The sequence below is a fragment of the Molothrus ater genome, chromosome Z (assembly GCF_012460135.2).
Source record: "Molothrus ater isolate BHLD 08-10-18 breed brown headed cowbird chromosome Z, BPBGC_Mater_1.1, whole genome shotgun sequence".
NCBI classification, from domain to species: Eukaryota; Metazoa; Chordata; class Aves; order Passeriformes; family Icteridae; genus Molothrus; species Molothrus ater.
In genome coordinates this window covers 18,162,120-18,173,927 of record NC_050511.2, presented here as the reverse complement: position 1 = coordinate 18,173,927, position 11,808 = coordinate 18,162,120, and the positions used below count along the sequence as shown (strand labels likewise).

The 11,808-nt window shown below is 40.1% G+C and overlaps 1 long non-coding RNA gene across 1 annotated transcript; it reads right to left on the bottom strand.

The window, feature by feature from the left end:
• Positions 1 to 3,533: 3,533 nt before the first annotated feature.
• LOC118699437 (uncharacterized) lies at positions 3,534 to 10,256 on the bottom strand. Its single transcript, XR_004982077.2, has 6 exons — positions 10,193 to 10,256; positions 10,004 to 10,097; positions 9,565 to 9,730; positions 8,394 to 8,469; positions 7,691 to 7,779; positions 3,534 to 3,737 (listed from the first exon to the last, which is right to left on the bottom strand). It is a non-coding gene; the product is annotated as an uncharacterized LOC118699437 (long non-coding RNA).
• Positions 10,257 to 11,808: the final 1,552 nt, after the last annotated feature.

Sequence of the window (11,808 nt, the reverse complement as noted above, 5' to 3'; positions counted from 1 at the left end):
ACTGTGGAGGAGTCATACAATGCATAGCTACTGCTGTAATTTTTGTGAAATTACAGCTACTGCTGTAACATTGTGAAAAACAATTCCTGGCTTTCTGAGATTTGGTATATAGAATCCTAAAATATGCATTTGGAAACAGAGAAACAAATTGTAAAAACTATTGAAGAATATGGAGAAGGCAGCAAATGTGAATGGGCACTTGGTGCTATCAGGTGTGTGTGATTGTGGGGTAGTTAGCAGCTTGTTCTTTGCACAGCATGACTGGCTCATCATTTAAAGCAATCTGTCTCAGTCTAGTCAGGTCTTCTCTCAGGAGTTGATTAATGGACATCTTACAGCTTCTTGGTGTCTTTATTTTCTTCACAACTTATATCTCCCCTGCCATTGCACAGACAGGCTAAACTTCAGCTGTGAGATGCTTAAGCTAGAGTGTTTTCACAGACATGGATTTGGGGCCTGCCTGTGACTGTCTCAATAATCCTTTAAAGACAGGCCATGTCACATGGACAATTATTTAAACAAGCTTGGCTCAGTGGTCACCACCACTACATGGAGTGGGTCTGCAGGTGGATGGCACTGCACACATTCTGCCACAAGTACACAGATGCTCATTTAGGTGATGCCCACACAATGCACTTGAGCCTCAGTCTAATACCCTAGATGTTTTTGATGCAAAGGCAAATTGAAGGTAGTCAGACATGCTTAACATGAAGTGCAGTCAGAAAGCAACAAAACTATGCAGAGGTAGACCTGCCTAGAAAGGCAGACAGTGTTATCTCTCCCCCCACATCCCTACCTCTATGAATGCTTTAGAAGTGCTGTTTGACTAATCATTCCTTTCCAGGAAGGTGGTGTCAAAAAGTATTATCTGTTGGGTAGCTGTAAGTGTTTCACACATAAATGAATGCAATATCAGATATGAGAAATGTGAGAGAGTTGTAGAGGGGGGTAGTTAAAACATGTAAACCTCTCACCTTCCATGTTCTCCCTCAAAGATAGTACCATCAGGAATTGGGACGTTCTCATTACTGAAATCAGAATAAAGCCTGTCGGGAGACTACATACTGTTATTCATGCTGAACAGGTTTACCCAGCTCTATAAAGAGGGTTGCAATCTGCACTTCTCAGTGCATACTTGGTGTAGAAGTCTCCTTACCTTTTGAACTTACAAAGTGACAGGCGCAGCTTACCCAGAAAAAAAACAGGCAGCATATCAATAAACTCAGTTCTTAATTAGCTCTCCTTCTATCTCCACTTCTAATACTGACAGATCTTGAATGGGCTTTTTGTTATGACTATTGACTTTAGCCTTTTGAAATATTGCTGAGTGGTGACCCAGAGGGGTGGAGGTGGAATTAGATTCAGCAGCACTTATACCATCATCTGTTTGGTATGTTACTTCCTTTCACTCTGATGTTGGGAAGATCACACCCAGCCTTCACATTCCTCTTCAACAAGTTGTGTCAAGGAAAAGGGAGAAAGGAAGTTGCCCCACATACCACTGGATATCAGAAAGGAAGGTCTTAATGAGGATGTCAGGATGTAATTTCTACAGAAATCAGCCCTTCCTTTTGTCAGTCCCAGGTCCAGCTGCTATAAACATTCCAACATCATCTTATGAAGTGAGACATAGTACTGTATTCTCTGGGGTTATTTAATGTTGTTGGATTATATATAAAAAGAATGCTGAATTCTTAAACTCAACTGCAGTTACAAATCCCTAAAACTGAAATTAAATAGTGGAGTTTGTTTTGGCTGGAATATCAAAGGCAGGTGAGGTAACTAAAACAGACAACAAAAATATGTAAAGTATCTTTCTCACTGTCATACAATAGCAACCCATTCCTATCTGAAATTAAGAACTCTGCTATATTCTTATTTGTGAATTTTTATTCATAAATATATCATATATATATATTAGAATTTTTTAATCTGCACTTTTTCTATTTTTCAGCAATAGCCATAATAGCAATAATAAATAACCAGAAGACAGAATGCCTTGAAAAGCACTATCATGGAAATATATTTACAATATTCCTGCTTAAGAAATATAAAAATTACGTTTGATCATATTTTGTAGTGACTCATATGTAAAATATTGCATGTATTTCTGTGACTCATTAAAAGCCTCTTAAAACCAACTCATTCACCTTAGAGAGGAATGTACTGGAAATCCTTTGTAGCATGCCTATAAACTTTTGTGAGGGTATAGTAATTCAACATAAATAAAGCACTTATAGTATTTCAGTCATAAGGGAAAAAAATACAGTAAACCAGAATCAAACACATATCGGTCTCAAAATACCTTCCTTTTTTGGTTTGTTAATAGCTGGATTAAGAACCATGATATTTTATAGTCCGTTTGGGTCATTTTTGATACTGAAAAGTAAATTGTGTTAAGCAACAGTATGAGATTCAACAAGGCCAGGCACTGGGTCACAACAGCCCCAGGCAGTGCCACAGGCTGGGGCAGAGTGGCTGGGAAGGACCTGGGGGTGCTGGTGACAGCAGCTGAACATGAGCCAGGCTGTGCCCAGGTGGCCAAGAAGGCCAATGGCATCCTGGCCTGGATCAGCAATGCTGTGGCCAGCAGGGCCAGGGCAGGGATTGTCCCCCTGTGCTGGGCACTGCTGAGGCCACACCTCCAGTGCTGGGTCCAGCTCTGGGCCCTCACTGCAGGAAAGGCACTGAGGGGCTGGAGAGAGTGCAGAGAAGGGCAATGGAGCTGGGGCAGGGGCTGGGGCACAAGTGCTGTGAGGAGCAGCTGAGGGAGCTGGGGGTGTTTATCCTGGAGAAAAGAAGGCTCAGGGGAACCTCTCACTCTCTACAGCTGCCCCAAAGGAGGCTGTGGCCAGGTGGGGATTGGCTTCTTCTCCTGGGTAGCAAGCGACAGGACAAGCAAAAATGGCCTCAGGCTGCATCAAAGGAGTTTCAGATTGGACATTAGGAAGAAATCCTTCACAGAAAGGGTGATCAGATATTGGAAAAGGTTGCCCAGAGAAGTGGTGGAGTCACCATCCCTGGAGGTGTTCAAGAAACAACTCAACATGGCATTTTGGGCTGACAATCTGGTATTCAAAGGTTGAACAGATGATCTCAGTCTTTTCCAGCATGAAGGATTCTGTTATTCTTTCATTGGATACATAAGGTGCTTAAACTTTTATGCAGTGTTTGAACATTTCCAGTAGAGTATGAGATTGACTTTTTTCATTGCTTGATGTTCATGATACAAGAAGAAAATGAATGGTGATAGCCACCTTGAGTGTTAGAATGAGTTCTACAGCTATACCCACAAAAGCTGTGCAATGATCAAATCAGAACATGCCCCTTTGCTTGCCTGCAGCATTCTCTTGACAGAGTCCAGTGACAGGACCATGCCCTTGAATTTGGAAACCTGAATACACACTTCAACAGGACAACAAAATGCCCCACCAAGAAAGTGCAACTTCAGACACCACATCACAACCATTCCTGTAGAACTCATGGACATACCCATGTTATGAATTTCAGAAACAAGTTCATGGGAAAATACATGTTTTAAAAAGAATTTAATCACTACAATATGTACCCATTATTCTCCATCAGATCATCTTCTATCAACCTGAAGATCATTTTATTTTCCCACACCTTTGCATTCGAGCGCAGGACAAACCATCAGGACGATTCTTGTTGGTTTTGTTTTGATATGCTTCAATTCCCAGGATTGGGTACTTGTTGACCTAATGGCTTATATTGCCCTAATTAAAAAAAAAAAAAAAGCTTTAAAATTTGAGGTAAATTTTAACATTAGAGCAAACTGACCCTCAGAATGAGGTAGACTGGCCTTACTGCAAATCAGTACCAGGCATCATACTGCCAGTGAAATCTTGGCCTTATTTAAACAACTGCATTGGGTTTGCATGGCCAGTTTTTGGTAGCTGGGGTGCTACAGGGATTGATTCCATGAGAATCTATGAGAAACTTCCTCCATGTCAGACAGAGCCAATGCCAGCAGCCCCAACATGGACCCACCACTGGCCAAGGCCAAGCCCATCAGATATGGTGGTGGCATCTCTGCATTAACATATTGCAGAAGGAAAAGAGCCATCATGCAGATGTAATTTCAGCCAGAGAAGAGCAGGCAGAGAGAGCTCTACAGACACCAAAGTTGCTACAGAAGAAGGGACAGGAGGTGTTCCCTCCAGGCACCAGAGCTGAGGTTCCACTGTAGCCCATGGTGCAGACCATAGTGAGGCAGTTGTGCCCCTGCAATGCTCAGAGATCCCTGGGGGTGCAAATATCCACCTGCAACACACTAGACCCACACTAGAGCAGGTGGATGCCAAAAAAAAGGCTGTGATCCCATGGAAAGCCCATGCTGGAACAGGGTCGTAGCAAAGACCTGTAGACTCTGGGAGTTCCTGGAGCAGGTTTCCAGGTAGAACTTATGACTTCATGGGGGACCCATGCTGGAGCAAGCTGTCCTTGATGGACTGCACCCCACAGTAAGGGACTCACACTGTAGAAATTATTGGAGAACTGTCTCCTGTGGGCAGGACCCTACGCTTGAGTACTCAAAGGACTCCTCTCCCTAAGCACCAGCATAAGCAATCTGGAGGGAGGGGTGGAGGAAGGTGTTAAAATTTATTTTACTTCTATTATACTGCACTGATTTTTATTTTGACTGTAATAAACTCAGTTATTCTCCCCAAGTCAAGTCTGTTTTGCCCATGATGGTCATTGAAGAGTGATCTCTCTCTGTCCTTATCTCAGCTCATGAAGCTTCCATTACACTTTTTTCTGCCCCATCCATTTGTGGAGGAAGGTGAGAGAGCAGTTTTGGTGTGTACCTGGCATCCAGTCAGTGTCAACCCCCACAAACACAGAGTTATTGAATATAAGGCCAGTATTCCATCCAGTTTCTTCAGTGGTTGGTAGAGAAGCTCATTCCCTCACCAAATCACAAAAAACTAAACAAGTTATTTTGCTTTTTTGATTATCTGTCTTTCCCTGCATGCTTTGAATCATACATGTAGTCATTATCACAAAGAGTTCTGATTTACTTATTATTTAAATTAGACCCTCCAAGATCAAAACTATTACAAATTTCCAGTGACACCTTTTTTCCTATGGAAATTTTGTCAATATTTCAGCTTTTCTTCAAAAACAACACGCAAGTAGCAAGGGACAGAAAGGGAGACTGGACACAGAAAGAAGATTCTGTTGCTTTAGCTCCCCCTGAAATATAATACTTATGCAAGGCAAATTTTAAACAAAGGTGGAGATTATAATAAAAAGGATAATAAGCTTCTGTGTTGAAAGGAAAACTGGCATACTACTTAGTCACTGCCAACATACAAGTATTATGGACAGTAATGCAGCTTGCTCTGTTGCCTACAAAATGTTTCTGACTACTGAATAAGGTTTTCTTAATATTGGGATTACATGATCTTAAGGAAGACCTATGACAAATACATTCAGAAAATATAAGTACAGAATTTGATAACTCTGGATTTTGCTCATGCCTGGTAAATTTATGTACCCTGCACTACCAACCTTTCATGTAATATGAATAATCAAATTGTTCTCCAGGTTTTCAGCGTGGGGAGTAGAGCTCATATTTACTAATCTTAGAAACTGAGACTCCAAACCTTCAGACTGGACTTGTTAAAATTTGTTTATGGCTTCAAACAGTTTCTGAACTTCATATTAATATGGGACAAAACAATCTTTATCACAGAGGTTGTAGCTGAATATTGCCTTTCTTTATTATTGTATCTCTTATCTTTTTCACCTACCATAACAGAGAGATCATCTACTCCAAAACATAGGATCTGTACCCAGGGCACATATAATCTACCAAATCTTTCTAACAAGGTGAGGACTGAACTTGATAATCCACCAAGATTTAAGATCTTTCCTGTTTATAGTCCCCAACTCTCAATTCAAAACTGAAGCATTTAAACACCATAGCAACCATTCTTTTTAAGAAGAAACAAAACAATATTTTCATTCCCACCTGGCTTTCCTCTTTGCCAAATCCAAGAATGGCAATACAGCTTCCTTAATTCAGAAAATTTGTCTGAATTATCCTTTCCAGCCATTCTAACAGGTTCACCACAAAGTTTCCCAGCTGTGAGAGTCTTCTACTACAACACCAAAAGTGGAAACAAATTGCTTTTGCACCAATGAAAGGACACAGACTCATGCACTGATCTCAGAAATATACTGCTTCCATCTGTAGTAGAGCACCCCCAGCCTGTGTTCAAATATTGATGCTACTTAACACAACCCAGTTGACTAACATCCCTTATGTAACAGAGAACAGAAATACAACACAAAAAAGAGTTCAAATCCTACTCAAATTGGTATCAAGTTCTGCTCTCTCCCAAGAGAGATGTTTTTGCTAAATAGAAAAGTTGTTTTTTTACACTGAATTAGCAGAGTTGTTAAATCCCACACGCACACAAGGTTGCAGGATGCTTCAGTTTTACACACCCAAATCCCTAAGTACTGAGCCCAGAGTGTACCTACCCAAGCTTCATAAGCGCTAAAACCACCCATGCCTTTTTCTCTCCTGGGATCTGTCCATTTAGTAATTTCTTTGTCAAAACAGAACCTAAGTGGCACCACTGCAGTCATGCAGAGCAGAGATACTGAACTTGCTCAACAGAGTAGTACCGTGTTCAGGAAGCAGTGGCAGTGGCTGTTGACAAAAGCAGGGGATGTGAAGTACTTCACTGGTAGTTATGAGAGCACAGACTCCAAGTGCAAATCTGAAATGGTCAATAGGATGAAAAAATGAACATACACTAGCAATCAATCAAATATTTGTTGTAACCTTCTCTGTAAATACTGGCAAGAGTCAGCTACAGCAGTAAGTCAGGAGCCAGTATGGCTCCAGAAGTTCAGTGTTCTCTCCATGCCCTTAGTCCCTTTCCTGCCAACATGCACACGCTATATACACACATTCTCTGAGGGAAAGGGATCTCTCTGAAGCTTTCACTGATATGAGTCACAGCGCTATCAATTTTTGCTTGAGAAAACTAGGTGGTACACTAAAGATCCAAGGTGCCAAAACCCTGCATACTGCACTGGAAGGATGAAGATTGTTGAGCTTCATCCTTCCAAATTCCAGCAAAGAGGACAGACTAAAATAGAGTGTGCAACAAGTAATTCTTCTTGGAAAGTCAGCTCATAAGTGATTCCAGCTGGTTTTCATTAGCATAACTCTCAAAGGGACACTACTCTGTGTCTCATCCCAAACCTTACCCTACAATGCAAGAGAACTGGGTTCAGCATTGGAGCACAGTCTATAGAAAGGCCTCTAGGTGATTGCATAGAAACTTGACTGACAGTAATGGTAGAAAATATTGTGAGGACTCATCTATAGACTGGTACTAAGGCACATCAGGTAGCAAAGGATTGAGAAGTCCCTTTTCTCTTTAGTTAATTGCTGTGTGCTTTTCATGTCTTTATGTCTTAATAGGTCACCATTAAAAAACACAGGTCATAATTTGAAAATACTTCAAAATGAGAAGTTGAGTAATGCCTGCAAAGTAATAAAATATTAGTGGACAATGATATAAAGAATAAATGTTCATCTTCAGCTATTACCGCCATTTAAAGCTAGTTCCATCACTTTAAAAAAGTCAAAATGTAAAAAAATATAGAACCATATCTGCCTATCTGTTATCTATCCCTCACAAACCTTGTTTTCTCTACAGCTTGAGGACTCATGAAGCGATTAGGATATGGCAAAGAGATCTTCATGCAAGCAGAGGGAAGACCCAGAAGAACCTAAACAAAGATTGAAAGAGCTTCAGTAATGCAGAATGTCATTTACTAGCATACATATCTCTTCCCAGAAGCACTTGACATGAATACCAAAAACTGACAGCAAAATCTGGCCTGTGGGAAGAGTAAGGACTTCATGTCTTGAGGACATCTTAGGGAATGATCCTGTGGATATCCCAGTGTTTGGATTGTGCCTGTAAGCAGAAACTCAGAGCCCTGTAGGGTTTCCAGCATGTTTTCTGTTGTCAGGCTAACAAATAACCATGCAGCTATTTCCCTAAGAAGAATACATGGCAGTTAGACAGCCAGCAATGTTTTGAAAGAATTTGGATTTTGTGAGTTTTCTCTGCATTTTCCTATGAGAGGTCGTGTAATGGCCAAAAACTAGTCCTTCTGTTTAAAAAGGTAATGATTCCACATTAAAGACTTAATCAGATGATTTTGGTCTTTCTCTGAGGGCCTTTTTTTTTACTTTCAATATCAGACACAACATAATAAGGTCAATCAGCTGCAGAGCTTTGAGCCCAAGAAATAGGATTAGGTTTTGCTTTGCCTTTTTCTCGTTAGGAGAAAAGAGATTTGGAATTAAGAAATCAGTCTTTACATAAAGCACTTACTGTGAAAACATGGACCCAGATCTCATTGGTATGGTTCTTAGAGTAGAAAGGTCTGTCTCTTCTGGGCTCATTCTCCCTACATGAAAGATGACAATATCTTACTGGACACTGTAAAATGTATAAGAAGTTGTGTTCAAGAGAAAGGATTGTTACTGTGGAAAAACTAATTTTATTTTGAATTATATCACACAGACCAGGGTCTGCCTTAAGTAAGACATATGGTCGTCATACTGGAATTTTAGGTGGCTTAGGGACCTCTTCAGATCTCTAGGGATATATTTTCAGGTAAAACTTTAGCTTGCTCCTTGCTTCAGAGAGGATTCTCTGTTAATCTACCACAGCACAGTTTTCAGAGGATTTTGGCCAAAAGATGTGTTCTGGGTGCACTGACTTCTGCACAGTGCAGATTACAGACATTCAGCTTCTCAGAGAAACAAAAAAAAGAAAGAGCATTCTTGGGCCCATTCTTTCAGGATGAAAAGGTCATGACTCTTCATTAGAGCTTTATTACTCTTTTGCAAGAACATCCTTGATCATTAGACAAAAAACCCTGTATAAAAATTTTACTGTAAAATACCGACACATATGTCACTCTGGAAAATAAAATAGAATTCAAGATTCTAAATATCATAGAGGGTAAGCATAGGGTGTCTTACATTCCATGTAAAATCTCTTCTCTAGAGATATTTTAATTAATTTATCTATTCATCTGCACTCTGGGAGGAGACCTTGTGAAGTTTTTGGCATAAACATTATCCTCTCTTTGGAGATGAGATGAGACTACACTATTTGTAAAACAATTTCAAAGGAAAAAAATTCTTCATAGAAGAAAAGCTGATTTATTGATAGGCTTAGGTAGTTTGTTACCAAAGCAGTGTTTGAGGTTTAAATATCACTTATAGCTCTAACTTCAAAAGAAACATTTACTGCATGAAAATACTCATTCATTTCCTCCCATCCCCACAGCATTTTCCTGAAACATCGAGAAATACTGTAACTTCTGCCAGACAGCAAAACACATACTAAACTGGAAATTCAAAACTACTGAATTGAAGGATTCTAAATGAAACTGAAAGGCTAAAACAGCACGAGAACAAATGAAGCTGACTTTCTCCAATGTTACCTCCATGGACAGGTTTTGTCAGGCCTCAGAAATCCATCATATGCCTACCTCTCCGGGGAGGACTCTTTGAATTACTGAAGCAACAGCTGCTTGCTGAGCAGTGCAGATCAGGATTAATTTAGGCCATTCCTGGTCAGTACCATGCACCACACGTCTCTGCATAAGTTACTCTCCACACTTCTCACACACAGCAGCTCTCATCCAACTAGGTCACCTTCAGTGGAAACAGAATAATGAGCCAACCAGAAAAGAAAATTCATAAGCATTAACTAAGTCAATGGCAACTGATAGAGCAAATTGGCATAAAAATTATAAAAACAGACCAAGCCAGCTGATAAGCAATCAAATAAGCTGTGTAGAAAGCAAGGCAGGATTTTAATTTTCTGACTCTTATATATTACTTGGATAAGAAATGATGCTAAACATGAGTAAACAAGAGAACTTGAAAAATTTTCTAAGAATCTTTGAGATCTCAGAACATACCTACCTGCAAAGGTAACTGAAGATCACAAAATAAAAGACACCAATACAAGTAGGCTAACTCATAGTTCAAATAAATTTCACCTTTCAGGGTGACACACCTGCAAAACAAACAGTACCACACACAAACGTAACTGAGGAAAATAAGATAAAATATATAGGAAGTCTGTTGTACTTTATGACTTTTGTCTCTCACCTCCATTGCAGAAATGTTACTTCTTAAGAGAGGCCACAAGACTTTTGTTCCAGGATGGGCAGGTAGGTACCTGCAATGTTAATGCAGCTTAGTCAAAGCTGAGCAGCACAGTAAACATTGCTCCTTATCAATCCACGTACACATAGGTGATTGAAAAACACAGTATAGATCTTGTAGGAGGGAGAGATGGAGATAGCCACACTCAAACAAAACAAAACAAAAGACCATGTTGGTAACAGGAATACTTGATTTTTAAATTTTCCTTCCTCTTGTTCCAGTAAACCTATATCAATGCAGAGCCATATGAGGACCAAAACTAGGCCCTTCCAGGCTGGAATGGGGTTTCCTGCTTGACTGACTTAAAGCAATGTTAGACCTTAATTTTAACACTGCAATATATCTGTAGCACCTCTCTCTCACCTTCCTTCCTCCATCACCCTCTGTGATTACACAGAGCTGTAAATTCTCCATGGAAAACCAAGACCACCAACACAGCCTTGATGCTGTAAGCTCTAACAACTTTGAAGCCATATGACTAGAAATTTTCTGTGAGAAAAAGACACAGCAAGAGGGAAATAAATATAACCCACTGGTAGAGAGAATAAAGAACTTAAAATCATCATTTCATACTTTAAGTGTAGAAAACTTAATTCTGTTTTTCCTCCCCTTCCCATCCCACAAAAAAAAAAAAGGACCTGTCTCATACTGTCTCATATTTACCTAGCCTCTGAACCCTGTTTTCTCACCACACACTTTCCCTCAGGTATGGTAACAGATACAGTTTTATTCCCTCTTTACATTAAGACTACATTACACTTTCTTGCTAGGCCTGTCAGTGGCTATGCCTGCTGCCCTCTTGTACCCTAACTTCATTTCCATGAGAGAATCAGATAATGACAATTGTTTTATTCCTGTGAAGATGTAAGGGAAACAGTTTGATGCACACAAGACAAGAATAATGCCTTCACTGTAAACATTATCAGGATGGGAATGCATGTGGATCAGTCAAGACAACGAAGAGGCTACCAGAGTCCAGACAATTCAGCACAGACGTCTGTTCCAATAGCTGTCTTTGACTGGGGCAGCACTGACACAGAGCACAGAGCCTGAAAGAGGCAGCCAACAGGGCTTGCCAAGATTTGCCTTCTTCATGGATGTTTATTGTTCATACCTCAAGTTCAACCTTACTTAGAAACCAAGTACAGTTTAAAAGTTTTGTTTTCAGCAATAAGCTTTAAAAAAGAGTAGCAGAAAGCAAGGGCTTTTAAAAGACACAGGAAGAATAGAAAACCCTTGAATGACCTGGTGTTGAAGTTGATGACTTCCAAGAGCCTTAAGTCACTTTACTAATCTCAAGTATATTACATGAGATTGCCTTAAAATGTAACAAGTTTCAAAGCTCATCCTTAACAGGTTATGGTCTTGGGCTGGAGTTTGAATTCCTTGTGCAATAAGTTTTACATTACCTGGGTGACTGCAATGGCTGCTCTGTCATAGGTCCTGTACTGGAAAGTGAGGGGTGGAAGTACAAATTCACAGGCATGTACTTGCTTGCCATATTCTAACATTTTTAGGCTTTTCTTAGCAACTTAAGCACTAAGAATCTCAGCCCACAG